Source organism: Panthera onca, chromosome X (assembly GCF_046562875.1).
Source record: "Panthera onca isolate mPanOnc1 chromosome X, mPanOnc1 haplotype 2, whole genome shotgun sequence".
NCBI classification, from domain to species: domain Eukaryota; kingdom Metazoa; phylum Chordata; class Mammalia; order Carnivora; family Felidae; genus Panthera; species Panthera onca.
Genome location: NC_138357.1, coordinates 19,475,217 through 19,488,915, shown reverse-complemented (window position 1 = coordinate 19,488,915; position 13,699 = coordinate 19,475,217). Strand labels below are relative to the sequence as shown.

At 42.2% G+C, this 13,699-nt stretch overlaps 1 protein-coding gene across 1 annotated transcript in view; it reads right to left on the bottom strand.

The window, feature by feature from the left end:
- Positions 1-13,035, bottom strand: part of USP26 (ubiquitin specific peptidase 26) — a 54,336-nt gene extending 41,301 nt beyond the window's left edge. Inside the window, exons 1-3 of the mRNA XM_081794324.1 lie at positions 12,962-13,035; positions 8,883-8,978; positions 8,220-8,265 (exon numbers count right to left, since the gene is read on the bottom strand). The gene's annotated coding sequence lies outside the window, so the exon portion shown is untranslated. The remainder of the gene's footprint in view (positions 1-8,219; positions 8,266-8,882; positions 8,979-12,961) is intronic.
- Positions 13,036-13,699: the final 664 nt, after the last annotated feature.

The following is a 13,699-nucleotide window of genomic DNA, read 5'->3' as shown; positions in this document are numbered from 1 at the left end:
CAGATGGGATTAAAACCAAAGCCCAGGGGCGCCTGGGTGGCTCAGTCGGTTAAGCGTCTGACTTCAGCTCAGGTCTTGATCTCATGGTCCGTGAGTTTGAGCCCCACGTCGGGCTCTGGGCTGATGGCTCAGAGCCTGGAGCCTGCTTCCTATTCTGTGTCTCCCTCTCTCTCTGCCCCTCCCCCGTTCATGCTCTGTCTCTCTCTGTCTCAAAAATAAATAAACGTTAAAAATAAATAAATAAATAAATAAATAAATAAATAAATAAATAAAAATAAAAAAAAAAACAAACCAAAGCCCTTGTCTCAAAAGCTTCCCCTTGTTGGGCCCACCAATCCTACACTATTATATCATGATACTTAACCAATCCTAACCAAGTTTTCATACTCAAATAGCCACCTTCATTCAGATTCCCAAACTTCACAATTATCCCCATTTTGCCTTTCCCCCTTGACATGCTACTAAGGCTCTACCAAGGTAGTGCTCTTCCTTACCAGAGTAAGGACAGACTCAGCTTTGCCTTAGCAACAAGTTATCTTGGTGGTATTCCTGGGGACCCAACTTTCAAGAATGCTTTTAACTTCTGCCCTCATAACAGCCCCTTTAAGAAGCTGGGGCAAATCTTATCATCTACATCTTATACTTACTTAGGGAAATGTAAGTTCAGAGAAGTTAACTAATCTGCCAAATCAAAGAACATGAGCAGTAGAATGAAAACACCAGAGTAAGTTCAATGTAAGAGATCTTAGTATTAAGTACGAGATCTTAGAAGTCAGCTTGTGCAGACAGGGGAATATTAGATCTTGAAGACCAGGAGGGACAAACAAAATGAGAAAAGGACATACATCCAGGTCTACATTCTCTTCAAGAGTGTATTCTATATTAGGAAAGATGTTTAAGTTGTAAAAGATCACATGAGTGACCAGGATCCAAGAACCTGAGAACTGATGAAAGACAAGAACTCAGTAGCCAGAGTGGACCCAAGAGACAGAAAATGATTAAGCAACACAAAGTGTGTAATAATAGCAATTAGGAAACTATCTCTTAAAGATCAAGACAAAAAAAATCTGGATGGATTAGAAGAAAAATCCAGCAATATCAATATAAAATACTAACAGACTTACTGCATGATTTTCCAGTGACAGTTACTGTAAGTGAGTTGGCATATAGGAACTGCAAGTTTCCCTAAAGGCACATGGCAGAGAAATTTATGGAATTAGGAAAGGCACACCAAAGATGAAACATGATAGAGTATAGCCAAGCAAGACAAGGACTGAGAAAACCAAACCTTGGAGTGGATTTCAGATAGCCTGATGGCGTTCATGGAAAAGAGACAGGATTTAGTTGAAGAATGGATGCTTTCTGACAGACACAAAACACATCAGTTTCAGAAGTGTCATTACAGTGAGAACGTGTTAAGAAAACAAAGGTCTGAGCCAAAAAACAAGGAGAGTCGGAGGGAAAAAAAAGAGGCACTGAAACCCAGCACACAGAATTGCCCAAAATAAGAAAGAAAAAGAAATGGACCAAGGTAAGGAGTTAAAACTTAGAAATTTAGCTGAACCCTCGTGAAAATCACAACGCGGGACCCCAAGTGAGGAATGAACTGCTGCAGGCAGCAACCACAACTGCACTTTAAAGTACAGCAGGAAAGATGTGCAATATAGAAAAGCTGAGGAAAAACACATTGGAGCAACCTCACCCTCAAAAAGTGGCTCATGTGCAAAAGCCTGTCCCAGATAACCCAACTCTCTAAACAAATGAGAAGTTGAGAGGCCACCTATCCCCAGAGCCATTTTTCATCCCAGAGCCATTTTTCACAGGCCCAAGAAAAATCCACAAGAGGCAGAGACCACGAAGCCTACAGCAACTCAGAAGTACAGAATTCACAGGGAAAATGGTAAATAAATTTCACCAATTTCTCAGCTTTGCCAAAGGGCAGTACTCTCTCCTGTACTCAAAATGTGCGTTGGTATCTGCTTCTTCTTTACACATATTTGGAGCACTGTCTTGAGGACCCTTAAATCTCTATAATTCTTAGATACTCTTCCCACATTACTGCAGATCTGAGTAGACAATCCAATTCCAAACTACTCATTTTCCAATGAGCTTAAGGTGCTTGGGAAGAAATGAATCAAATATATAAACTAATTCTGAAAATTGAAAGGTTCTTAGATAATGGTCTCCTGACAAATGGGCTGATCGTGAATTGTTGAGTACTTCCCAGCTCACACGCTTTCCCCTCACTCCTTTCCACACTGCCTCGAGTGGCCAGTTTTCTTCCAGCCTTCAGTGCACTCCTGAAGTATATTTATATACCTAAGACTTTCAGCTATCATTTTTCCAGGTTGAGAAACTACCACCAAGAAATTAGTATTTAGAATACTTACAGCGGAGCCCAAATATCAGTCAGCATTTTGGTGAATACAATAGATTTTCAGGACTAAAAGGAGCCAGTCTCAGACTCCAGATGACAAAGAGATGATGAACACTACTTACCATCCTTACCTCATGTATCAAGGGCAATCAGTCTTTCTGTCACTTTAATAACAGACCAAGAAAGGGGATAATATTAAGAGCATGGAGCCACCAGCCAATTGCCCACATATTTAAAAAAGGGACCATAGATGCACTATGTATTTAAATGAAGCATGTAAAGCAACTGATGCCTCTCAAACTCAGCACCTTCAAGGATACTAAAATCTAAAGTGTCTCTTACAAATATCTTTGCCCAGTAAAAATCATCTTCGGGTATTACTCATTATCAATTGAAGGAAGCCACAAGGCAAAAGGTGGGAAGACACATGGAAGTTTTTTAAAACATCGGATGACAAGAGTGCTATGCATTTCTTTTGAATGTCCATGTTCTGAAATGGAAACCTATAGGGATAAGCGGTGTTTGCAGACCGTGGTGGTTTTCCCTCAGGGTACGTGTCTATCTCCTTCCATACTTGCTGGCTACATCTTGGGCCATGGTAATGTAACTCCCAGTTCTGTGATATCCCTTTGGCTGCTTGTCCAGTGAGGAGATATTAAAGCATGGGGGGTGGGGGGGAAGGGAGCAGTAGACACTCCCCTGAACACACAATTCCCGTGATACCTTTCACAACAAAAGCCCTTGTCCTTCTAACTTGCTGCTTTGTCCTCATCCTCGGGAGCAGCTCTATCGGGTGCCGTTGTTCCTAGCCCTCCCAGATGCCCATGCTGTAGGCTCCTGGAAGGTGAGAGACCATTTCCTATTTGTTAATCCCCTCTCCTGGTCCCCCTTCTGAGGATTTATCCTCTGTAATTCTCCTCCCTTTAGATAGACAAGCACAAAGACATCCACAGAGTGGCCACTGCACCCCATCTTCAATTTTCTTTTAGAGCTCTTATGTTTTTCTGAGCAGTTGTTAGCACCAGTTATTTCTACCATTGCACGATCACATGGTGCTGCTTCAGGATAAACACGGTGAACAGGAAATGGAATGGTGGTAGGTTGGGGGAACTACTGATTTTGTGAGTAAACCTCATGGAGTCATTTTATCTTACAAGATGTCATACTGGTATAAGTTTGATAGAAATAAAAACAAAACACAAACTTCTATTTCCTGACTGGTCTGTGCACTTAGTGAGTAGCTAGCTAAACTCTACTTGGAGGAGCCCTGCACAGAGACACTGTAAGGAATGCATGTTGGCCCCACAGTTGGACAGTGACCAAGGAACAGTCCTTTCTGATTCATGAGAACACCATGAAAAATATGAATTCCTGCAAATTCCTGCATGTGAGGAGTAGAGTTTATCATGAAATGAGAAGAGTCAATGTACTGTTAAGAGAACCCCTCATTTTAATGAAACATTATATCTCTCAATTCTGCCAAGAAATGACAGAACAAAATAGCAGGAAGGGGAGAGATGCTTTTCAGGAGAAGGGTAGTCTTTATGTTATTAAGATGCACCAAGTTACCTTCCACTCTGGGTATATATATATAATGAATCCAGGCAAAACACTGACAAGCAGCATTTGGAAATTAGGCAAAATTGATTCCTAGACTCAAGCAAAAGTTCAAGGTGAAGGGGAGAAGGCAAGGAGCAGACTCAAATGGAAAAGAAGTCATTACTAGCTCCTCTGGAATACCAATAAACCTCAGTTTTGTGAAAACATTTTTTTTATGGAATTTCATAAACATCGCCCTGTGGTCCCTTGGCATTTCAACCTAACTACATGTGCAAGTGGAGGGCGTATTTATAGAATAGCCAAAAATTAGAAAGGCTGACAATAGGCAACTGGAGAGTGTTTTTGCTTAATAAAAGAATGAAAATTTTCACTGGTTGAAGTACTCAGTGGGGGGGGGGGGGAGGGGGGGAGGGTGACTTTGTTTTGGTCAAAAGTCCAAGGAAACAGATAGGTTTGGGGGTTTCCTGATGGCTGGGTGCCAGCCATGCCTTTCACTGATAACCAGTTCTCTGCATAGATATTTAAATTAAACAAGCCCTCTCACAGCCAAGGCTTCTAACTGGTTCTAATTAACACTTATGCCAGCTGTGAAAATCTTCGCCTGCAGCCATTTTGTTTGTTTTGTGAATCAAAACAATATATTATTAAAAATGCTTCTCTTCTGTGACTCCTATATATTCTCACTTCCACAAGGATCCGGACAGAGATATAAGCACTTATCAGCCCAGGTGGAAACCGTGAAACTAGATCTGTTGAGATCAAATTTAGAGAAATTACTCTCTGAGCAGCAGGCTGCACATGCCTCTTTGTACACCATGGACAATCCTTTTTTTTTCTTCGTTCTCTTCCCACCACACTTCCAGTTGGCCTCTCTTGCCACTAGTGACGTCTTTCCCCAGACATTAATCACTGGATCATCAGCTAAACAAAGATGCGAGCAAGAAGGGCAGAACCTCCACTCTGGACTCTGGCAGAAGCTCACAGGTCTGCTCTTTGGGGATCTAGCAGTCACGAGGCTCTCCCGAGGCACCCATGATTATCCAGAGTCCTTTTACTGTATTCTACAAGACTGACCTGGAGATTCTGCTTGGTCCAGCTACAGTGTGGTAACCTCATCAGCTCCTTCTGGACCTTGGACAGGATTGCTTAAATTGTGTACCTACACATAGACATGTAGCAATGCCTCCTGTCCCTCTTGACACTTCCCCTAAGACCTAAGGTCCTTAACTAGGAGGCAGTTTGTTCCTAGAACCAAGTCTAGCCAGTGAGAATGTAAATATCAACAACACAGAGAAAGCCTCTTGCTCACTTGTGTTTATAGTCCCATGGGCCGGACCTATAATCAGTCCGCATCAAGCCACGCAAATGAACTACAACTCTCCCTATGAGGATCATGGTCTTCTCACCATCCCTACATATGCTGTTATTGAAGTAGAGGAGCAATACACCTGCAGCAATCATACAACTTTTTAAATGTCACACTGTACAATGCTTTGTGGAGCATTAGGCTTAACAAAAACTAGAATAAAAAAAATTCACTGAATCATGTACACACGCTTCCTAAGTGTGTACATAATATTTGGAAACAAAATGGGAGTCAAATATCTGAATGAGAAAACACAGATTTCTTACCAAAATCCAATGACAAGACTCTCCATCATAACCAGTATGGGTATTTTCACAGAAAGACTGGTTGGCACAAACACCAAAATGTTGGCAGTGCTTGTAACTCTATGTAATTGGATCGTCAGTGATTTTTAAATTCTTTCAGTTCTGTGTAAGATCTGACTCATTGGAGTGGAGAGTGTACAGTTCTTCCTAAATCTGCATTCTGTGACGTCATATTTGTAGCTTAAAATTGGCCATGATGGGATATTTTTCACCTCCGAAATTGGAAAGTGCTGTATATCAGAGTGTTTTCTCTTCTTTTAGAGAGCCAGTTGTTAAACATTTACTAGCATACCACTTTTTGTAGTCTTTAGACCTTCTCTGCATTATAATTACAATTTGAAGTTATTTTTAAAGGAAATAAAATGTGAGTATATTAACCTTTGTGTACATGGTGCTTTTTCATCAAGTGCTAAGAAAATTGATTTTTCCTACATAAAAGACCCATAATCCACATAGACTTGCCATTAAATTTCCAATCTGTCTCCAATATACATATAAGTATGAAAACACATTTAACCTAAGCATGAGTTTGAGGCAGAAAAATCAAACCAAGAATTTATAGCCCATTAAAATTCAAAATAATTAGCAACCATTCACAAGTAGGCCCCAGATGAGTAGAAGGGCAAAAGACTGAACTTGTTAGGATTCAAGAAGCCAGGCTCCACCTTAAGTTTTGAATAGAGTCCCTTTCACTTCTCCTAGGTTCCTAAATTCTGGGGATAATCCATCCAAATGGACATTAACCTTTTTGGATTTCTCTGCCTTGTGACCACTTTTTAAATGCCAAAGCTTAGTGAAATTACCCACTAAACCATTCATTTAGGCCTTCTCCACACCTCCCCCACTCCCATGAAAAGACTCAAGATGACTGAAATCTGCAGTGGGTACAAATGTGTATGGAATGGGGATGAGGTGGCAGAGTTATAATAAAGTTTCATACCTTTTTTGGACAACCATGTAAGCTAAGGTCACCATCATGTTGCTTAGTGAGGGAACTTGGTTGGCGCTGCGCCACTAAGTGGTTTTGGGTAAAGCTTTTTCTAAATACTTCAGGCCTTAGTTTTTCACTTAATGGGAAATAATAATGACCCAGGGTCCAGGGCTTTAAAGAAATTTCATCAATTACAGGGATAAATCAAAAGGCTTTGAAATGTCAACGAGCTATGCAACAGCTAGACACTTTAGTTTCCAATCAAAAAGAAATGTGGATTAAAAAAAATGTTTGTTCATATTTGAGAAAGAGAGCATGAGTGGGAGAGGGGTGATAGGGACAGAGGATCCAAAGTGTGCTCTGAGCTGATAGCAGCGAGCCCAAAGTGGGGCTCGAACTCACGGGCCATAAGATTGTGATCTGAGCCAAATTTGGATGCTTAACCGACTGAGCCACCCAGGTGTCCCAGAAATGTGGATTTTTATCTTGAATGGGTGAACTCTAGGTTCCATAATCTTACCAAAATATAACTTGTGCTAATATAAAAGTAGCGGAACCAGAGTTATCTTTTGAGACTAAAAGTTAACAGTCTCTTTGAGATCATCTTAGGATAGTGCATATTTATATTGAGCATTTTGTCCCATCTTTCACACTGTCAAGGTTTTCACCTAATCTTAAAAGAACTAATCACAGCCCAGGAGGGACTCGTTATGGGGGAGGAATGAGAGGAGAACTTTCTAGGACTTTCAGTTAACAGGTACCCTCCAGCCTGCACAGCTTGACAAATTCTAGGATGTCATTCCGGGTGCTGAGCCAGGTCAGCCTCGGTGTAAGGTGTTCAAATTGGCCAGAAAAGAACCCGGCTCAGCACAAGGAAAATCTCAGGTCCCTGGGCCACCTCTTGCTTCAAAGCAAGATCACAGAGGTATAATTTCCAGAGACAAGCCAGTGTAACCTATGAAGGATGCGCTGTGGCTGAGAAAGCAAAGAAGATAATTAAAGGAAGGGGGCAGAAAGGGGGCTACCCCAAGCAGTACAATGTCCTGTTCAGATATATACATTTAGGAAATGGGGGCCTAATTCATTGAGTACCTCCTGTGTGGTTGGCGCATTACAAAAAGTGTCACACTTAATTCTCACAACATCCCTGATGGCAAAGTATGACTGCTGTTTTGCAGATAAGGAAACTGAGGCTCAAAGAGTTAGCTAGGACTAAGAATAGTTATTGATGGAGGCAGGTTTGAACAGAGGTCTGACTGACCCCAATAGGCAAGCTAGAAAGCACCAAGCCTCAGAGATGCATAATGCAGGCATTTACTCTACAGATGGTAGGAATAAGTACCATTCCTAAGACTTACTGTTCCAGGACTGCAGGGGAAGGTCACATTCCAAAACATATGCCAAAGTGAGCAACACCTCTTAAAGTGTAAACTTTGGTCAGAAGATGCCCCCACTCTGAGGTTTGGTGTTCCCACGTTCTGGAAGTTTCAACCCCAAATGAATATGAAATCTCATCACTCACCAGAAAAAAAATCCTGACCCACTTACTGCATACCTTGCCAGAAAATTGACAGTTAGCAAAAGTGAAATCAAGTTCAGACACAGAACCTCTACATGTTTTGAAGAAGCACAGTGGGTAACAATCTTGGGGAAACAGCACCAAATAAGGGGAACACTTACCAATCAAGCCTTGTGGTTTGGCCACTATATTGATAGAAACTGTGACCTGGACAGGAACAAAACAGAGGATTATACAGGAGCATTAAATGTAACCCAATCAACATTAGCACTTTTTGTCATGATCAATTCACCCAAGTCCATTCATCCCACTGCACATCTTTGTGTAATGTGACAGGAAAGACAGGGGTCAAGGAGCCTTAGCATGCAAATCTCAAACCTCATCCGTCCACAGCTTCCAGTACCTGAATTCACTGAAAAATTTTTAACAGTGACACAACGTGTTGAAATAATATGTTAGAAGTCAGCTGAGCTGACAGACTATTGCCTCAGAGTGACAATGAGCAGAGTGTCTCTCAGACTCAGAGACAAGAGGCTTACTGTGTATGAAACATGCCATGTGGGGCATGTGGTTCCATCGACGTCTGCAAACCAATAAAATGGCCAACAGTGTATCGAAGAGTAAAGATTTAGACGAGAATTGACCTCTATTACTTTAATTGCCGGCCTATGCCTTCAGGATCCGTACCAAATAAACCTCACAGGGAGGGTTGGCTGGCCGACTACCATTCCCTGCCCCCGACTTGGTCCATAGGTCTCATCTTTCCCTCTTTCTCATAGATAGAGGTTGGCTTTAAAATTATAGTCAGATCCATGTTCTCATACCTGTTGAAACAAAGCTAAGCACCCCACTTGGCTTGGACTTCCAAACTTTGTTTTCTACAATCTAGTTCGTTCCTTCCTTCTGGTGTGTTATTGGATCTGAAAAAAGAATAAAAAGAAAGACTAAAACTCTGGTGTTAAAAAGTCAAAGTGAAGTTTCTTTAAAATCACAACAGTCTAATTATGCCAAACTCTAACAGTAGCAACCACAGTGTAGAGAACACAAATATGTGTGGGAGAAAAGATGGTCCTGCCTAATAAAGGGTCGTGGTCTCTACCGTGGAGTTAGGCAGCAGTGCCCAGGAGTGACCCTGCCACCGTGCCTACCTTTTAAAGACGTGGGGATAACATTTCAACACCATCTTTAATGATGACACGAGGACAGCAGAGGGGGGCCACTCTCTGCCCAATACCCCTCAGCTCATGCTACACAGAGATGCACTTATTCATCTGGCTGGTTCTGACTATGGGTTCTGTTTCCACTTTCTTCACATTACAGGCCCACAGACTGATCAATACTGGACTTTTCTATCACAGGTCCTGAAGGAGGTGATGAATCTGCAAGGAGATCTGCCTGTGGGCAGAGAGTTACTTAACTTGGAAACTCAGGTGGGTGGCTGGGACAACTATACTCTTTCACTTATCCAGAGGAACTTCTGAAAATGGCTGGAGAGGTTAGGATACCCAATCATAAAGAATTAAAGACAATGTAAAACAGCACCTACACTCATCCTGTGGTTACAAGATAAGACTACTGCTTCAGATTTTCGATTGTCCCTTCAAAATGATCCAGTTAGTCTGCTTTAATCAAACATCACGGGGGCATTATGAAATGTTAGACTGATAGACAGCATCCCTTAATTCCTTTAGGGGTGGGTCTCAAATGAATCAGTTTATTCTATTCAATACCTTGGGTAATAAAACCCTTGGCAGGGCTGTTCACCAGGTTACACAACAGCACTTCATGGTGTATTAGTGTCAGTAGTTGGTAATGCAGTAACTTAGAAAATCATGGACATCAGAATTAAGCTAGTATCATTTAGAGTAATTTCATGAATAATTTCAACCATTAAGCAGCAGCGTTACCGTCTGACACTGAGCACAGCAAGTAACAATGGAAGAAATCTGACAGTTACTAATATTGGCTTTTGTGGACGTGGTCTTTAGAAAATGTCCCCTCCCCCTCTGGGATTCTCTGAGAAAGGTGGATACAATAAAATGCCTTCAAACTCCACACCTGGACCTAAATCCCACAGTTGGAAATTGTTCAAGGGTTAGGGCTCTGCTTCAAACAGTAGTATTTGTGAAGCTAGTTAATGTCCCCATTCCCCAAACCTTGGTTCCTCATAGCAACAAAAGCAGAGGCAGCCTTCAATCCTACCAACAATCGATCTTTCTGGTTTCTCAATATAGTCCAGGAAGATAATATTTGGAGAACAACAACGTTCCAGCAATAAAGGTATCAATAAGTCATTTACATAATAAACAATATGCACAATTCAAGTCAAAATTAAGGATGAACCAGACAAATTCAACCAGCACCACTTTACCTCAGGCAACAATCAGGTCCCTCTTGGCGGTTAGGGTTCTCAGATCTTTGAGAGAGACCAGAGTTTTCCTTTCATTTAGTTAATACACATTACATTTCACAAAATAGAAGCATGGATATAAAAAAGCCATCTCTGTCCATTTCAAAAGCCTGCACTTGCCATTTAAAGGTTTAACCCAGCTTACTGCAGAGTTAGGCACGCGTGGGCTAGAGGCGGGGCCAGCACGCGCCAGCAGGAGGCGGAGCCTTGTATTCCCGCCAGTTTCGGTGCTAACTTGCTACTAAACAATGTTGTTTGTTCGTAACTGGAGACCATAGAAATCTGGCTTTTCTGTGGAAAAACACTCGGGAAAGAGGAGCTAGGGGTAAAATTGTACATTCCCATTATGTTAAATACACAATTCTACTGTAAAGTAAGATTCAGAACTACGCAACATGATTTCCAATGGCTGTTCACTTCCAGAAACACAGCAGTCTCGACGTTCCTTTCCAAATTTATACACTGAAATATCTCACATTTGTCAAAGGAAATGCATGCAAAAGACTAGCAGAAATGAATTCAATAACGTGCTATTAAACATCCAATTTTTACAGAAAACAAAATCGCAAACAGCATTTCGTGGTGGCCAGTGACCGGCACTCTGGGGCATCCGTTGTCCTAAAATACACTCTCGGCCACGCAGATTGTGAAAGTGGTGTGCATTTTCACACCGAAAATACCACAACACCTTCCTTCCCTTAGAAAACTCTTTACCTTATTTGCGAATTAAAGATAACACCCAACCAACTCTTTTACACAAAGCTTACGAAAAGGACCAAGAGCTGCTTTTAATGTAATAAAATGATACTAGACCTACAATTTCTCTGTAAAACCAAGTGCCAAACTGTGTTAAATGACCGCCCGGACAAGACCCTCCACTGCATTCACTGTCGTGAAACTTACAGGACTGAGCCAGAGGGTTAAATTCTGCACTTGTAAATTCGGAGCACCTCAAAAAAAAAAAAAAAAAAATATATATATATATACACATATATATATACACACACATATATATGCGTATATATATTTATATATTTTATATATTTTTTATTATATATATTTAATATATATACTTTATATATTATATATTTTTATTTTATATATTTAATATATATTTTATATATATTTATACATATATTTATATATATATTTTTTTAAGAATTCATGAAGTGAGAACAAAACCAGGATCCAAACCAAATAAATCTATACCAAATCCGCAAGTATATTACCAACTAAAAGGCACTCGATCTGACCCTTAATTCCCCCACTTCCCATAAGAGACCTGCGGAGCCCCTGATACCAAAATTTAACAGAACGCAACGAGGCTGAAGGAGCAACTGTTCTCCAAAATTAAACGTGGAAGGACACCCAGTATGGGCTGACCGGAGGCTCACGAGCACCCACAGGGTCTGGAAAACACCCGGTGCAAACAAGACCAAACTTGGAAAGCGAGGTGCGGGAAGAAGGGCCAGGCCCGCTCTCGGTTCAGTATCACGATAGCAAAATGCAAACCGGCGTTAAGGTTCCCGAAGGCTCTTGGCGTTTAAGGCCGTTAAGGCGGTCAAAGAACAAGTCCTGAGGTGAATCGGGTCGTCAATTTGCTCACGTTCAAGTCGACGACACCGCGGGACTTTCTGTTTCTTTTTAAATTAAGCTAGCGTACGACACGAACGATTCCGAAATTTCACCGCACGAACGATATTTAAGGGGGGGGACCCCCCCCCCCCCGCCAAATGACCCTGGAAGGAAGCCGCCGCCCCCCCCCCCCACCTGCCCTAATCCCACGCACGATCCCTCAGCGTGTGAAATTTCTCGTCAGGCGGAAAATAACCGAGACAAAGGGACTAGGGCCACGAATCAAACAAATTCACACAGGCAATAAGCACCCCAAAATGCAAAACAGGAGGCAAAACCAGCTCCCAGGCAGCGACGTACGAGGCTGTCCCGCGCCCGCTCAGGCGGCAGCGCCATCTCCTCATTTTTAAGTTTCAAACACCATAGGGAACCTTGACGCCACACAGAAGAGGGGACCAAGACAAACATCACAGGGCACAATACTGTGCCCAAATTCACCTACGGGACCCACCCTGTCACAGGCCTAAAGCCCGCTAGACTATTAAAATAAATTCTTTTTTTTTTTTTTTTTTTTTTTTTTTTTTTTTTTTAATTTTTTTTCAACGTTTTTTATTTATTTTTGGGACAGAGAGAGACAGAGCATGAACGGGGGAGGGACAGAGAGAGAGGGAGACACAGAATCCGAAACAGGCTCCAGGCTCTGAGCCATCAGCCCAGAGCCCGACGCGGGGCTCGAACTCACGGACCGCGAGATCGTGACCTGGCTGAAGTCGGACGCCCAACCGACTGCGCCACCCAGGCGCCCCAAAATAAATTCTTAATTAGCAAGACATAGTACCACATTTCATACCCCCACCTATAAAAGGTGTACTACAAATAGGCCACTAGCGTGACAATTCAGAATTAAATCAATCTTACGTTCTTCCGATTCTGTGTGGGACCAGCCGCCACGTTCCCTCGCCCCTGAGGAGAAGGACCAACACCAGCCGCACTGAGGAGAAGGACCAACACCAGCCACACCACACGACCCGAGGCAAAATGGGCACCGTAGCAACCCGTTGGGCCCCTTTTATAGCCAGCCTATGGCTCCGCCCCCAAAGGTCCTGATTGGTTAGTGTGGGAATGATTGACGGGGATGCTATCCACTCACTCTTCTCGATCTGTGGAAAACCTCTATGTTCCAGATGTCAGCTCCTTATTGGTGGGAAGGATTCTTGCTTGGCATTGTTTGTGTTTGAGTCAGGGTTGCGAGAATTCCAAGTACGGAATGAAGTAGCCACTTCAAATTCAAACCAGACTCTCTGATTGGTCCCAGTGTGAATTCAAACAATGCCTCAACCATTTTTTTTTTTTTCAGATTTTCGTGTCACTGCTTCCTTCTGGAAAGTTCTCTCCACCATTTTTGGTCTTGGGATCGAACTCGAACCAGATACTTGATTGGCCGTGGCAGGGAATTCAACCCCTACAGCAAGTATATTTGGGAGTGCTCACTTGGATATCACGTTTACTAAAATTGGGAAAGAGACATAGGGGTGATACCAGGGATCTATGTGGAGTAAAAAGTGAGCCCAAACAGCTGCCCAGCTCACAAATGCACATACGCATCAGGGGTATTAAGTGGGGAGTTGTCGAGTCATTGAACAGCAGATACACAGA